This window comes from Podarcis liolepis (genome assembly GCF_965112155.1).
Source record: "Podarcis liolepis genome assembly, chromosome: 8".
Taxonomy (NCBI): Eukaryota; Metazoa; Chordata; class Lepidosauria; order Squamata; family Lacertidae; genus Podarcis; species Podarcis liolepis.
Genome location: NC_139560.1, coordinates 55,415,896 through 55,432,996, shown reverse-complemented (window position 1 = coordinate 55,432,996; position 17,101 = coordinate 55,415,896).

Genomic DNA, 17,101 nt, shown 5'->3' with positions numbered 1-17,101 from the left:
TTGAAGGCAATGCCATCAATACAGAAAACATACTGACACAACTGTGGATATATATTTTTTTGTCCTTCTTTTTATGTTGTATCTGCCTCCTTCCCTCAGGAAAATTCATCAGCAAGGTGGTTGCGGAGAATTCATTGGCACCCACCTCAGAAGTAACGTGTTTCCCAGCCCTGTCCGGTGGTCTAAATAAAGCACTCAAGGAGTTAATGGAGTCTGCTGCTGAGTGTTTGCTTTCTTCTGTTTGAAATCAAACATCTGATCTTTATCTGAGGTGACAGGTTTAATGCCTTTCTTCTCTGACAAATTTTGAGCTGAAGAGGAATGCAAACACATATATCGGTGTGGTTTTATAAGTGCTCATTGGAGCAAGCCAATATTGGCAGATTTGCTCTCTAATAAACAGCCGAGCCATGAGCTGGTGCCACATGGTTAAAAAATAAAATAAAAATATATCTTTTACATCATTTACATGGCTTTGGTGGGATTTATCAGAGGTCAGGTAATTCAACATGGATTTGGGCTAGCAGAGAGGCGGGTTGCTAGTTTCTTCATATTTGAGATGTTTAAACCTAACCTTTATATGCAAAGGAATATCGCACTCATGAAAGGTTAACATTTTCAGTGCCAAGAGACTAAAAGACAATTGAAAATAGATGTTGCAATTCGTATTACAAAGAGGCATGAAGGCAAATGGGCAACTATATTCAAATGTGAAATCTAGGATCAAAGACACACATGAGGTGGGAATTGCAAACCGTTTGGAGGATGGGATTGAAAACCAACAAGCGAGCACAATCATATGACATGATTCTAAATACACATAATGGCTAACTATAGCACACCAGTGTGTGCACCAGGTCTATCCCAACATCTTTGTGTCCTCTGGCCACCATTTCCTACTCTCCCAACCTTTCACATGATGACCACAAAGGTCTGCAAGAATATTCTTACCATATTCAGCTGAATATGGTTACAACCCTTCCTTCATTCAAAGAGTACTGATTGTGTGAAGGGTCAAGAGAGAAGGGAAGACCAGGAATATTTCGCTAAAGAAGGGTATGGTGCATGTTCCCTTAGCTTCTAAGATGACAGGGTTGATAGACTGGTCAATGGCTGTCATACTTTAAAAAAATCTTGTTGAGAGAGGCCTCACTTATTAACCTCTTCCCTACATCACAATGTTAGTCAAGACCTTCCTTTATAGGGCAGCTTTTAGAACCTGACAGATGTACTGGAACAGCCATTCCATACATCATGCTGTCTTTTTTATTTGGCATTGTTTATTTTTATTTTATAACTCTGTTCTACTAATTTTGATATGTGTTTTATGGGACTTTTTAAACCATGGACACTTCAGGGGCCTTTTGAGGCTGATAACAATAATACTAATCATAAATGGTTCAACATATTCAGTTCAAGTACCACATTTCAAGAAAGCAGGATTCAGACTGAAGGATTTTCACAGAAAAGTGACAAAGTTGGACAAGTTGAAGACATTTAAATGTGTAGAGTCTGAGAAGGACAGATTAAGAGACACATGCTGTCTTCAACCGTTTAAATATGCTAAGAACTGGTTTGTAGAATCAAATTTATCACTTGAATTCTCTACAACTATTTATTATACACTTGCTTCTTGTTCACACATGCTTGCCATCGCTTAATTTCTGTATGAATCCTGTTAGGCCAAACCAGATGCATGGTAAATATGCACTTTTCACTTGGGCTGTAACCCAGTTGATTTTGCCATAATCCAAATGATAAACATGAAAATATGAACAAGCTCTTGAGGGCTATCAGTAGAATGAGTAAGCCAACTCTATTGCAAAACATTGTGTTGGGGACAATATTAAAATGTCCTGTGATGGGCCTATTCACACATGCATTGCTGAGAATCTCAGTTCAACTGGAACATCACTGCATGGGACCCAAATCTATGTGTACACTTAGCACTGCACTGACCAATGAGTGCAGCACTCTTGCAAAGGAAGCAGGGGGGACTGATGAAGTTCAAGCTAAGTTTTAAGGGAAGAATCGGTAGTTAATGCCAAACATTCTCCCCATAGTAGTTACTGTACAAGGGAATTTCCCTATTATAACTAATATTCTGTAAGTGCGGGCCTAATTGGCCCCTGGAATTTCAACCATATTTAATACACACCAATGCCCTTATTTTGTATTAATTAATTCTGTATGGTAATCTGGATCTACACATGTTGCTGGAGAGGACAAAAGTCTGCAATGCCCACCCACTATTCTCTCTTTGTTTTTAATGATATTTATTGAAAAAAGAATTTTTTTAAAGTTACAGAGAAATAAAAAGACAAAATTACAAAGAAAAAAGACAAAAACAGAAAAAGAAAAAGAAAAAATAAAACCATCATTTTCAAATTCTCCAATTTCATTACCTTCTTTCCATGACCTCCTCCTCCTCCCATCTCTTGTATCTTGATTAATAATTGTCACAGCAAATCCTTTCCATAATTCATAGTATTCTGTCATTGCATTACCTTACTCTATTTTCATCTTATCTTATAAAAAACCTTAAAACTTAAGACTTAAATCTTATTTTTACCAGCTTCTCATAACCATAACCTTTTTACCTGATTCTTTAAACATTTTTACAAGAGCCAAGTAATTTCATTTCAACATTTTCCCAACGTTCATAAAACATTTCTGATAATAAAAAGAAAAAAGAGAATAAAAACAATCCAATCTTCTTCCAGCGTCCCCTCTCCCCGGTCCCAGGATTGTCAGTCCTTTTTTATCCCATTAGTCTGGCCCATTAACCTGGTGATCTTATATCCGAGGACTTCAAATCTCTTCCATGTCCCTTCCGCAGCTCTTCTTCATATTTTCCTTTCACTCGTGGGAACTCCAGCTTGGTAGTGTTTTTGACCCATTTCAACAAATCAGCCCCTTTCTCATAGTCCAGACTAGACTCCATGTGGTATTTTAAAACATGTTTCAAATTCCCTCCAAGGTTGGGAGTCCCAACAGCTCCAAACCTCTGACGGCCCATTGCCAGACTTGGAAAGTCCAAACATCCCTGCCTAGGGGGTCAGTCCAACCCCCCATTTCCAAATCAATCCAAACTTTGTCTTTCCAAATCTGGTTTTTTCCAAGTTCATTTGTCAAATCCAAAGGCTCATTTTCCTGCTGGGCCAAAAGTCCCTCCATCCCTGGCGCCCAAGATTCAGCAAGGTCCTCTTCTTTCAGTTGTTCTGTCATGGCACGCTCCTGTTTTGGTTCCTGGGTGGGCTCCATATACTTTCCCACTACCTGTTCAAAGGTTCTGGCCGCATTAGTCATAAAATCCATCTTCTGACTTAACTGATCCAATAGGGCATTTATTTTACAGAAAGCACCCAACAGTGCTTCTGAAGGCATTGTCCTACAAGGTCACAAATCCTTTCCCACAGTTGTAATCAGTAACAGCTGCAAGTTCCCAGAATTTAGTTACAATTTCACAGTTCCCCTCTGGGGGAAAAACTTCTGGTTGTTCTTTTTCTTAAAAACAATAGCAACAAAGTTTCTTTTTTAAGATATTTTGTCCATATTTGTTATTTTAAAAAGGAAACAATGGAGTCACACCACCCGCTATTCTCCCCCCATCCCCAGCATGCTTCCCACAGCTGTGGCAGTGGTGGCAGCAGCAGTGAGCAGCATGAGGAGAAAGAATGATTTCTTCCCTCCCACTGCTGCCATTGCTGCTGCCAAGGAAAGCCTGGGTCACAGCTCACAACCATAGGTAAGTCTCTTTCCTATAACTGGTACTCCTCTCAGTCCCAAATTTGTTCAGTCCCTGAAAAAGTCAGCAAACTTTGCTGAAAAAGTCAGCAAACTTTTTCAGCAGGGGGCCGGTCCACTGTCCCTCAGACCTTGTGGGAGCCTATATTTTTTTTTGGGGGGGGGGCGAATGAACAAATTCCTATGCCCCACAAATAACCCAGAGATGAATAACCCTTTTAAATAAAAGGACACATTCTACTCATGTAAAACATGCTGATTCCCGGACCATCTGCAACCAGATTTAGAAGGCGATTGGATCGGATTTGGCCCCCAGGCCTTATTTTGCCTACCCATACCCTTAGGCATTGCATTTGTTGGACTGTTACACCTTTCTCTTCTTAAACCTAATCCAGCACCATGGATTATTGTGGGACCTGGTCTTCTTCCAATTTCTAGGCTTCCCTACCCTTGACTCCTTTTCCTATCTCCCTGGCATTCAGCTGCATTTGTTGTTTTCCTCTTTTTCATTAGTCAAGACCAGGGGTCAGCAAACTTTTTCAGCAGGGGGCCGGTCCACTGTCCCTCAGACATTGTGGGGGGCCAGACTATATTTTGAAAAAAATAATAATGAACGAATTCCTATGCCCCACAAATAACCCAGAGATGCATTTTAAATTAAAACACACATTCTACTCATGTAAAAACATGCTGATTCTCTGGATCATCCACCAGGCTGGATTTAGAAGGCAATTGGACCAGATCCAGCCCCCAGGCCTTAGTTTGCCTAGCCATGTAAAGAGCTTGCAGGAAGCCAGTTTTAACCCAAAATGAAGCTCTTTTTCTACTTTTGAACCATAAAAGAATGGTTTCTAAGAACCCAGAGGAACTTGGCTTAAGTAAATGAAGCCTGGATCCTGGTTGGATATTTTGAGTAGTCAACAGAGATATATGGGTTTCTTGTCGGATAAGAGCATACTGACAGCTTCCAAAATAAAGTCAGAGTGATTTGCTTTTATTTTGAAAATTTAAAAAAAACACACCACTTTACTTTTACAGGTAAAATAGTAAGGCAGAGCATCCTGTCAATATTTTCCCTAATCTTTTCACCATGAACCTTTCACAAGAAAGCTAAGTCTGCAATCCTGTATCCACTTACCTGAGTGTGGCCAGATGGGTACAGGTTGGGCAGCACACCTAACTTAAGGCAGGAATGGTTACAAAGTGGCACCTCATTATCAATGTCCCAGGAGCTGCTGAATCACATTGTGTTAATGTTTAATAAAGTTCTGGCCCTAATTTAACTTAATGGTCAGTGTTCCCCTCATCACTTTATTCTGAGCGTGGATGCGATGCTGCATTTCACAGATTAGGTTAGGCACTTTGATAGTGATTAGTCAGGAGGATGGGCCTTGGTTCTATACTGTTCACACACTTCCACCGTAATTCTATACATATGCATACAAAAATGGTGTACTGGGTATAACTGCAACCTTTAAGAAGAAGCAGACATAGTAATCTCCTTTCCTGCCCTCTCCTGGTGAAGCACATACAGTGAAACAATACAGGGCTCTTCCAGATTTCTTCTTGACTGGGCTTCCTTCAATATTGTATTAAAATCTGTATTTCCTTTTAGAGACAGAAGCATCCCAGGAAAGGGAAGACAGGCCATACTCCTGGAATATTCATGTGATCAAACAGGACAGGAATTAAGATACTCTTTGTTAACAGGAGAATATCTCCTCTTCCTTCATAACCCCCCCCCCAATCTTTTAATTGATTTTCCAGTGGGATACAATAGCAATGAGAATTCAGATGAAAACAAAGAAACCATATCCAAGTTTGAGAGGAAAATATATTAAGTAATGAAGTTAATCAGATAAATTTGAACAGAGAGGTACTATAAACTTATAAACCTATCAGTTGAAAAGGATTGATGAAGCTAAAGGGAAGGATTCCCTGTCCCTCCCTTACTTCCTATGTGTTCAGACATGACATCCAAAGCAAATGTACCATCTGTGTACTTAAGTACACAAATACAGTACGGTAATTCACAAGTAATGTTCAATTATTGTGTACCTGAGTACACAATAGCTGAGGTGTTCAAATGAACAAGTGTACAGTCTTTTGCAGAAACACTTGTAGGCGTGTAGAGAAATACCTTGCCCCTCTGTTCAGTTAATGTATGAACGACCCTTTCAAGTCCCCTCAACATACAGTACAAGAGTTAAAGGGCACTGAAGCAGTAAAGTATGTTTGAAGTAACTGTTTGTGTGAACATGACCTAAGTTTGCCAGATCACACCTCTTAGCTTTAATCTAATTTAGAAAACTAATTCTGGTCAGATCACTTCCAACTGTATTGGACACCCCTTCAAATCCTCCTCCAGTTACTAAACACATGTTAGTATTTATGTATTAGCTGCATCAGGGCAAGTGTCTATGATGACATGAGCCAGGAGAATACAGATTGTTGGGGTGTGTGTGTGTGTGTGTCGTGTGTGTGTGTGTGTGTGTGTGTGAGAGAGAGAGAGAGAGAGAGAGAGAGAGAGAGAGAGAGAGAGAGACATTCTCACACAAAAAAAGAAAGACCAGGCTTGCTCAATGGCATCCAAAAACTTTTCCATCTGCTGAGGTACATGATAATTGACATGTCTCCGAAAGGACTGCCGGACCACATGGATTCCAAACAATTACATTTCTCAGCTGTTAGATTTTCAAACGTGATCTATAGAGCGATGCTGACAGTAGATTTTCTGCCAGCAATAAAGGTGGCCTGATTCAGAGAATAATTATTGTATGCAAATGAATGTGATTTTCCTCTGCCCTTTTATGGATGGCTCCACTCTGCCATTCATCAGGGCCACAAATTTCGGTTGGTAGGATTTAAAGAGACAGGCGCCTCTAGAGCTTTGTCTGGACTTACTAAATCCCTGCTTAAGTATCTTCATAAATAGGTGGGCATATGCTATATGTGGATGCCTGATTTCTACCTCTTTTATCTATATATTACTGCTTAGGAAATGGTCGAGGAAAAAACATCAGAGTTCCTGTCCTTAAAGTTCATGAATCTAATGGCAGTATCGTTATTATTTTTTCAAAGCATGTCTAGTATATAATCCTGAAATGGTAATATATACATAGTCAGTTGCTATGTATATACCTATGTGCTTTCCAGCCTTATAGGATTTCTCTGGCACAATGCTTTTCTGATCTCAAATTATCCTGTAATAGGTGTGATGTCATCAATTCTTGGACGAAAGACGAGGAAAAAATGTGGGATGCTCATGGTTCACCTTCCTTTTGATGCCGTTGTTATATCCCTGTAAAAACTGAGTTTGTGAGCCGAACGAGTAAATGCGAGTTGTAGGTGAAAACGAAAGGTAATCGTAACGAAGTCACTCTCTGATGCTGGCCACAAGAACATGAAGGCGAGCTCATAGGAAATCTGTAGTGCATAATGTGTCATTGTTAAATATCAGTTTCTGCATTTGTTCCCAGCATGTGGTGTGCATCCTCCTCCTTTGAGTATGGAAGAAAGAAGAATGTGACTGATATAAATGGAACAGGTCCATCTGTCAGTGGGCTGTCTTGTTACTCATCCTGTAACAATATACTGATGTCACAGTAGATACAGAATGCTTCTCCTCTCCGGTACCACTGAAAAGCAAAGAGGACGTGTGTGAAGTGTTTTTAGTGTGTGCATGTGTGTGTGTGTGTGTACATCTATATATATATACACACACACAATGTAGTAAGCACCACTAGAGGCCATCATACACTTACCTAAATAAATGCCACATTAATACATTCATTTCAGGGAGAAACCAGAGGCAGAAGAATGGTCCTTTACACTGCCAGAATAAAATTGTTGAGCTGAATGAATAGTTCCTTCCAGTTCAGTGCAGCACAAAACATTTTTTTAATCAGGAAAAGGTTACAAATAACCATTAAGTGGGGAAAGACACAGTGATGTGAAATGCATTCTCATAGGAAGTGTGAAAAAGCGCATTTATACTACTTAGGAGACTACATCAAAGCCAGTGTGTAAGTCTACATTGTGCCCCAGATATATCAAGTTTACATGCATAATTTGTCAACCGAGGTGAAATAGAAATTAATTATTTTCTAATTTCAAGTTGAAAAATTGGTATTGCGTAGCATTGTAGAGCAAATTTCTGCTTACCTTCCCAAATTCAGCATATCTTTCAATGGACCCCAAATGATGGACCCCCTTCTAAGTCTCTATGCACTATTAGGCATGGTGAAATTGCATCAGATGTGGGTATCTCTCTATATGAAGCCCTTTAAGTTTGCCGGAGTCAATAGAAGTTTGGATAAATATTGTTACTGGGCATGTCTCAGGGTCCTAACACTTGCTTCAGAGTTCACTGTGGATCAGATGTAACCTGCTCTAATTTGGGAAACAGTGACCACATATTGTGGCATTGGCAGCCATTTCCAGGGGGTTGTGTGTTTCCTTGAGGCCTACGACACCTTGATGAATGGGAACATTGCTTCTGGGAAAGGCTGGAAACTTCTGGTCTTCTGGGCCTGTAGAGTTGGTGAGAGGAGTCAAAGCTATCCACAGAGCAGAACATTGATTGGTGACATCCATATTTTCAGAGTTAGGGTGTTTTTGTGGGACTACCACAAGTTGATAACAAAAAGGAAAACACCAATGTGTAATTCAATCAGAATACCTCATGTGCATAGATGCCTTCTATTTTGGTTCAGGGTAACTTTACCATTAAGGGTACAATTAAGGATGACCTTACCATGATCCTGATAGATGATAGTACAAGATTGGGCAAGATATACCTCTAAAGGAATTGATCCTATTAAGGAAGGGATGGTTAGTTGCCCATTTCAGATTCTAGGGTGGAACCAAGGGTTCCAACGGAGGAAGACATATTTCCAGAGTGGACACAGAGCCTGTTGCATTCTGCCAGACTCTGCTCCTTTTCTTGATAGCATCATGGTCAAAGACCTAAAATAGAAAACCAATGTGCTGTAAAAAGGGTCCTGAAGTCACCAAAGACCCTGAGATTGATGAGACTTTCTGCCTTAAACATCTCAAGAAAGCAGCCATCCTAGAATCTTCTCCTGATGGTATCTTTATGGATGTAGAGAGAGAAGAACCCCAGAAACTCTACTTCCTTCATCATTTGCCCCCTAAGATACTTTCTCTGATGACATCTTTGGATACTTTTGTCTTTCCCCCTGAAATTTCTTCAGTTCTTGCCTTTGCTATCATGCCATTCCCAGGGTAGGAACAAGTTTCTCAGGAGACTTACCAGCATTGCTGAAGATGTTTCTGAACCAGAGTGTAACATTATTACCTGGCAGTTGATGTTTTCCAGGGAGACATAGTGAGGGTCCTAATGGTCTGCAGTGTGCAATGCAGAAAACAACAATAAAACGACGACAACAACAACAACAGCATGGCAGAAGTCAAAGTTAATGGACAACCATAAAAAAAACATAAGAGTCCATCAAATCCAGACACAATAAAAAGATGCATAGTTTTTGTTCAGGTTCACCACATAATCCATTATTTTCATTAGAATGTTTGATGTAGAGAAGAATTTCTGAGAGGGTGCAATTGGACAAAAAATGGTTCAGTAAGACCACTATACTTCAGCTATGCTAAAGGTAGCTTTTTCCAATGTTAATAAATAACATGGAAGATATTATTTAAAGAATGGTTCTAACATATCCCGTTTATAAAGCTCTGATTCAAGCAAAAATTATTAGACAGGAAAAGACTGATTATACTAGCACTTTTAATGGGCAATTGGAGAATGTTGTCAAATTAAATCTGTACCCCAAGCACTGCTTGCTGTTGTAAATATGATTCTTTATGGAACATGCATAAAAATGATGGCATTATCACTCAAACAGCTTTCACAATATCACAGCTTGTTTTTATTTTCATTTTTGCAAGCAAAATTATAAGCCAACTGGAAGTATGCACTAGAATGACATAATACCTCCTATCACAGTGAATTTGTGACTTTCAATAAAGATAAAACAAATGCTATTATTATTATATTTATACTACCTTTTGCTTTAAACAGGGTCCTTCAAAGAGTTTACATAAGAGAATAAAACCAAACACCATCAAACCAAACAACAAGAATTAAAACTTGTTTAACATTGTTAAAAATCTCAATCACATATTAAAAACAGTGAGAAGCCACACAGAATAAAATGTTTACACTGCCCACCTTAAGAGTCAGGGTCTTACTTGCTTTGTGGCAGTGGGGGGGGGGGCGGTATTCTGAAAGCAGGGGGCTACCAGTCTTGCATTCTCACAAACTACTCTTTTGTTATTGGGATATATAAGAAGTCCTCCTGTTCTATTATGCAGCCATGCCTTGTCAGCCTCATTTGCACACATGTTGGAAAGACTGTCTTCTCTGTGTGTAAACATGGAACCTTTTGTCTGAGGAAAGAAAAACTTGCCTGACATTGTCTATGCCATCATAGGGTCTGATGCCAGTTAATGAAAAAGGGTTTGGGGGTGGGCATCATGGAAGACATAGGTGGACATTGATCAAATTACAGTTGCATTTGATTCATTTCCATGCCTACACAGTTTAATTTACAGTGACACCTTATTCATTCTTGAACAGTTAGTCATCCATCAGTGCTGTCCTGCAAGTGATGTTGGCAATATGTTTGAGCCAAGATAGGTAAGATAAGTTTGCAAAAAAAAAAAAAAAATCCAGCAGTGGCAGAAGATGTGGTTCTCCTTCCCCTCCTCTTTCACACACATAAATTTTCTCATAATTGCCAGCCTTCACCCATAAGCACCTAAACTCCCCTCACCCACTTTGTGGTATGTGCTCCAGCAGTGAAGACTTTTTATACCTCTCTCTCATTTCCACTGCCTCTCTGGCAACTGAAGAGCTCTATAACGTTTTTTGTGAAAATCATGCCCCAGTCCTGAAAATGTAATTTTATCCCCTTTTCTTCTCCACCTGCCCACCACAATTTTAATGGAATATTTTGTTCACCTTAGGTTGGAAAGGTAGACTAGCAACATTTCAAATAAATAAATGCCACAGACATGACTCCATGTTTATTCTCAGATATGATACGGATGTGTTTAAATAAAGAGTTTTAAATCTGCCGTTTTATGCAGCTGCCCTGTTGAAATTTGTGCATTCTTCAAATTTTGTTTCATCTCTGGAATATATTATCAGCAGCTGATATTCATCTATAACTGATATTGACATCCCTGCAAAATGGAAACTTCTCATCACAATTTGCAGTCTTCTTGCCAGAAATTTCATTGAATACCACAACTAACAGGTGCAAGATCAAGCAGCTATTGTCATCCCTGACCATTGGCCATGCTGGCTGGAGCTGATGGGAATTTGAATCCAATAATATATGAAGGTCACACATTGATTACGCCTGCCCTGGGTTCTTCTATGGCTTGGGGGGGGGGAGCGGATCCTAGCTTCACTGAGTGTCTAATATCCAACTCACTTCTTCCATTTCCTTCCAATAATACTTACTGGGCCAGAGTCAGGAGAATGAGTAGTTCATGAACATCCTTGGGATGTCATTTAGTCATCCAAAGTGCCACCAGACATTTTGTTCTTACACACTGAGTGGCAGCACAAGGAGCACAGGGAAGGTGAGGGGACAAGTTAGCAGTTCCCCGCATTTCCCCCTCCCTGTCATCCCTGGCCAGATTAATGCAGAATTTGGAGCCTGGCAGGGAAGGTGGCTTAGAATCAGAGTCAAGAACCAGGGAGACTTGAGAGGAAATTCTGGAGTCAGTTTGGCTCAGAAAATAAGACAAATAAAAAGGGAAAACGAAAACCAAGCTACCATGGCTCACTGTGCCATTATGAAGTTTCTCTGGTAATACTTGATCTAGTATATACTTTCCAAAGTTCTTTCTCCTCTTGGCCTCAGTGTATGGATACTGCCCGCAAAGGTGCAATGCAGTGGAAGGAAATTTCTTCATACAAGAAATAAGTATTTTCCTGGCATGCTCAAACAATGCCCCCACCCAAGGAATGGCCCCAGCTACACATGTGCTAAGTTTCATCTCAACATACCAGAGAAGACTTATGTTCTTCAGCCCTAACTGTAAAACAAGGAAATCACAGAAAAGGGCCACCTACATTGTACAGTCGAATGGAGGGAAAGGCACCGTGAGCCTTTTTTAGATAATCTAGCAAGCAGGCAGAAAAAGCTTTTCAGTTATATTCAAAAAAGGGGGGGACCCTGTAAAATATTATTTCTCACACCTTTATATTTATTTCAATATTTCCTACTCCATCTCCCCCCTTTTAAAAAATGATCAACATGACTTTCCTGGAAACTAATGATAGAAAGAGTTATATTTACAGCCTCACTCAGGAATTTAGCATTTTCTGAGAGCTACGCTTATTAGCCTTTCCATCATGCAGAAAGAGAATCCCTTTTGCAACTGGTTCTTCTCATTCTGTTACCCACAATCCCCAGCAATTCCCTCTCCCGCCTTAAATGTCTCAGGCTCCCATCACTTCCAAACAAATGCTCTGCCAGCTGAGAAGCAGCTGCACTACCTCAAGTCAGAGCTTCGTTTATCTGTTACCCACAATTCCTTAAAGTGGACAAAAGATATCTGAAACACACAGAGAGACACACCACGGGATAATAGTTTAAAGGAAAATAGAGCATCTTTTCAGTTAAAACATCCTGTAGTATCTCCGCATAATGTTTCATGACATATGACAGGAAGGAGATGACATGTTTCACCACAAGTCAAAAAACACAGCCATGTCAACTATAACTTTGGCATGGGGGCGGGGATACCAGCCACACAAACACAAAATCAGCACATATGCAAAATGGAGTAAGGAGAAAAGCTGTCTTATTTTCTGGTTTTGTTCAAAAGTTTCCCCCAACTTTGTGAAGTATGATGTCATTTTCTGGTACTATCAGCATCTTTTCAGTCCTGTCTTTTCATCAGTCTTTACCACACACACCAAGAAATCCTTTGCAAAGATATACCTTGGATGAACTATTTGTAAGGGGTAAGCAAAGGAGTGCAGTTTAGGGCAAAAGTACGTCTTACTGAGATATTTCAAGTGAAACAAAGGGAAGGCTTGACATATATTTTTCTGTCAATCAGAACAAACTATTTGAAGTCTGTTTTAAGGACCCACACTGCCCTCCCCCATTGTGATACCAGCTTTCCTTCTCCTTGATGATTTCTCCCCTCAGTACCTTTACACAGACACACACACACACACACACATACGGTTCGTTTTGGGCAGTGGCTGTCCCATAAGAAATACTATTCAACTGAGCCGCTGCCTGTCACCGCTTCCCATCACATGCCTGGTAATTAAACTCTGACTGATTTATTGACTGACAGCCAACAAATCCCAACCCAGTTTTTATGATATACATACTTCCCCAGGCTAAATTCACTCAAACAACAGCCCAGCTGAAAAGGAAGGGGTAAGACTGGGGAGGGAGAAAAGAGAAGAGAAAGAGTGATGGGTGGCAAAGCAACACACACTTTCAAAATCTGGCCTTAGTAGATGAAGGGAATACATTTTGTTGGGGGGGGGAGTAGCGGGGAACCACCCTGTCAAACATAACGTCTCTTTCAAAGCCTGGCTTCGAAAGGGAGGAGGAGGAAAGAAGTAGTAAACATTATTACTTCAGCTTTAAGATTCATTTGAAACACCTCACGTACAAAAGATCTCTGAAGGGGAAAACAAGATGTGCTTGCAGCTAATATTACAGTCAAGTTCCAATTTTACCTAAGGGAAAGCAGCTTTATTAAAAGTCATGACTGAAATTGCGTGACAGGTGCCAATATTCTCCACCCTGACAGATGTGTCAGTTTGCAAATGCCATTTTCTTGTCAGCAGTCCCTAGATGGAGTTGCTCCCATCACCATTTGTCTCTCTTCCAGCTAGATCACACATGCCCGTTGCCTGCCTCCGAGCTGCACTGCATTGTTTGATATGTGGAATCTTCACAATGAGACTTATTAAAAGACAGTCCATTATTTTTATTTAGAGCATTTCCAAAACAAGCAGAGCGCGCATGGAGATAATTTAAAAATTGTGTGGCAGGTCATCTTCGGGCCAGAGCAGCTCAATTTGAAATGCATAAGGAAGCAGTGTTTCCCCTCCCTGCCCCCCTCCCGTCAGTTCATAATGAGGGTGATTTGAGTGACATTTAACCCTTGAATAATGTCTTTGAAAGCCTGCAGCACTGTACTGCTGTACACTAGATACAGGCACCATTCAACATGAAGGATGGATTCTGCCCAGATTTTTCCTAAATCTTTGTTCCCTGTGCGTTCTCTTATTCTGTTATAGGTGGGCTTGCCCGACGCAGCTATAAAATATAAAATACTCCTGATCGGCTGTATTTATGGACCCTTTCCCTCCTCCTGTTGGTTTCAAACACAAAAGAAAAATGGTATCTCTCTCGATCACGCCTGGTATGAGTAGCAGGTATAGCAGCAGCCAAGTCCTCTTCAGCCTCTGATGGAAAATTATTACAGATGAAATGATTCTGTAATAGAAATGGTAATAGGAAAGTTCCATTCTAAAGCATGTTTGTGTTAACACAAGAGGCAATGATATGTGATAAATTTGGACACCAGGGCAGAAGGACCTCAAACACCAGCATTTCCAGAAAAGGGAGGTGGGAATAAAATAAAGCCAATGCACATTATTTATTTGTTTATTGCATTTATATCCCACCTTTTTCTCCAAGGAGCTGAAGGTGGTATAGACGGTTCTTCCTCTCCTCATTTTACCTCCACAACGACCATGTGAGGAAGCTTAGCTTGAGAGGCCCAAGGTTACCCAGTGAACTTTATGGCCAAGCTGGGATTTGAACCCTTGTCTCCCAGGTTCTAGTCTGACACTGTAACCACAACACAACACTGGTACATGCATGCACATACTTAAACACATGTAAATGCAACACGCATTCTGAACACATCACTGCCTTCCGCTGGCAATTCCCAGTCCCTCTCCTCCTACCTGGGGTTTAAAAAAAAAAAATGTGAAAAGAGAAAAGTCCCACACAATTGTAGCTTGTTCACTTCACAGTTTTACACACAGGTGGTGACTATTCCAAATGGGGAGTTCCTTTCCCTGTCCCTACGCGGGTCAACAATGTGTGTATAAGCGTGTCCTGCCCTGCTACATTCTGCCCTGTCCCCCACTTCCATTCTGCCCCTATTCTGCCTTCTTCCAGGTCCAAAAGGGCCCACATGTCAGCAGCCACACATTAATTGGACAAGCCTAAAAGGTTCACCACCGGGTAGCCATTGTAAAGCTTCCATTGCTGAAATGAAGGCTGGCTGGGAAGTCCCACAACCCAATGTTGCATTCTACCTGTGCCTTTGCCTATGGTCTGTGAATTACTAAAACGACTTACTTGGGGCATGTCCTAGATTTATCTGCTGAGGAGCACTGACCACTATTATGAAGCATCATGCCCCGAGTTCTGAACAACAGAGGTAGAGCTGTCCTGTTTTCAGTCTTCTCTCTTAGATGGTACCTTTGATAGTACAGAAGTATCCCAGCTGGCATAACTCAGTCAGTTTGAGCTCCACGTTGGGCTAAATATTCCTGTATTGCGGGGGATTGGTCTACATGATTCTCACGGTCCCTTCAAACTCTACAGTTCAATGATATCAAATCTCAGTAGATCACCTTACCCACTACATGAATGTTTCTATGGGCAGTTCACCTCAAGAATGCATTTGAAATGTGCTCTAGTCTTCCTTTTTTTATCACATCCGGTGACAGTAATGTCTGCACCCTCCTAGGCCACACCCCTTCACTGACCCTGCCCTGCACCTTCCACTAGTGATTTTACGTGGTTGACATGTCTCACTGAACTGTGAAGATACATCTGCCTTGCCTGAATGGACTTCCCATATACATTTGGTGTGCCACACTGAGGGCAGGATTCTAGACTAGATGGGCTTTCGCTCTGATGTAGCAGGACTCTCCATATGTTCACAGCTCAGTCTATTTCCTGCCCCTCCAACTTTGCTGCCCGAGGCAGCTGTCACATGCCGCCTCATGGTAGGACCATCCCTACTCTTGTACATTGGTATCTCAGGTTACATACGCTTCAGGTTACATACGCTTCAGGTTACAGACTCCGCTAACCCAGAAATAGTGCTTCAGGTTAAGAACTTTGCTTCAGGATGAGAACAGAAATCGTGCTCCGGTGTCGCGGCGGCAGCAGAAGGCCCCATTAGCTAAAGTGGTGCTTCAGGTTAAGAGCAGTTTTAGGTTAAGAACGGACCTCCGGAACGAATTAAGTACTTAACCCGAGGTACCACTGTATTAGGTGAAGTACAAGATCCTCTACAACATGGAACATTTCAGAGATCAGACTGATTAGCACTTACTCATAATGAATGTTTCATCCCTGGAGTAGCTTTGTTGTACAGTCAAGCACATATGATTTCTTATGCCTGTTTTTAACTTGTGACTAATTCTCCAACTCATCGTCTCTGGTTGACCACAGTCCAAAATGAGTCACACGATTAAAGAAGCATCTAGAGAAGGACTGCCCAGGAATCATTTCTCTTAACACAAACAAAGAGATAAGAACAAACCAACAATGCTGAGACCAACACTGGAAGGTGTGACATCACCCACTACCAAGCAATCAGCAACTCTGGGGCAGCGGAGAGATGTGCACATTACTATTTTTATTTCATGATATATTAGTGCTTGCCTCCTGATGATGTCCACAGGGAGTAACAAACAAAACATACAGAGGAGGAGAAAGACGTAGCATTTTTGCAGAATTATTTAACTAATTAATTACCTGCTGCATACATTTCAAGAGCCAGTGTGGTGTAGTGGTTAAGAGCGGTAGTCACGTAATCTGGGGAACCGGGTTCGCGTCTCCGCTCCTCCACATGCAGCTGCTGGGTGACCTTGGGCCAGTCACACTTCTTTGAAGTCTCTCAGCCCCACTCACCTCACAGAGTGTTTGTTGTGGGGCAGGAAGGGAAAGGAGAATGTTAGCCGCTTTGAGACTCCTGAAGGGGAGTGAAAGGCAGGATATCAAATCCAAACTCTTCTTCTTCTCTTCTTCAAGGGTTTGGAGAAGGGTAGAGTCCCTGACTTGAAAAGGACAAAACTGTGCCCCAATAAGCATTTCCATCTCAAGAGCAATTCAATGGCTTGTCTATAGAAGCACTGGCCATAAGAAAAGTCCCACTGAACAAAGATAAAGAAGTGTCTTGGACCCATTGTCCAAGCCCTGTGGAAGCCCTTCTGGCTGCAGTCAAACAGGAAGCGAGCAATCCTCATAGGTCTTCTCTTAGTCATGGTGGCTAAAGTGTTGGACTAGGACCTGGG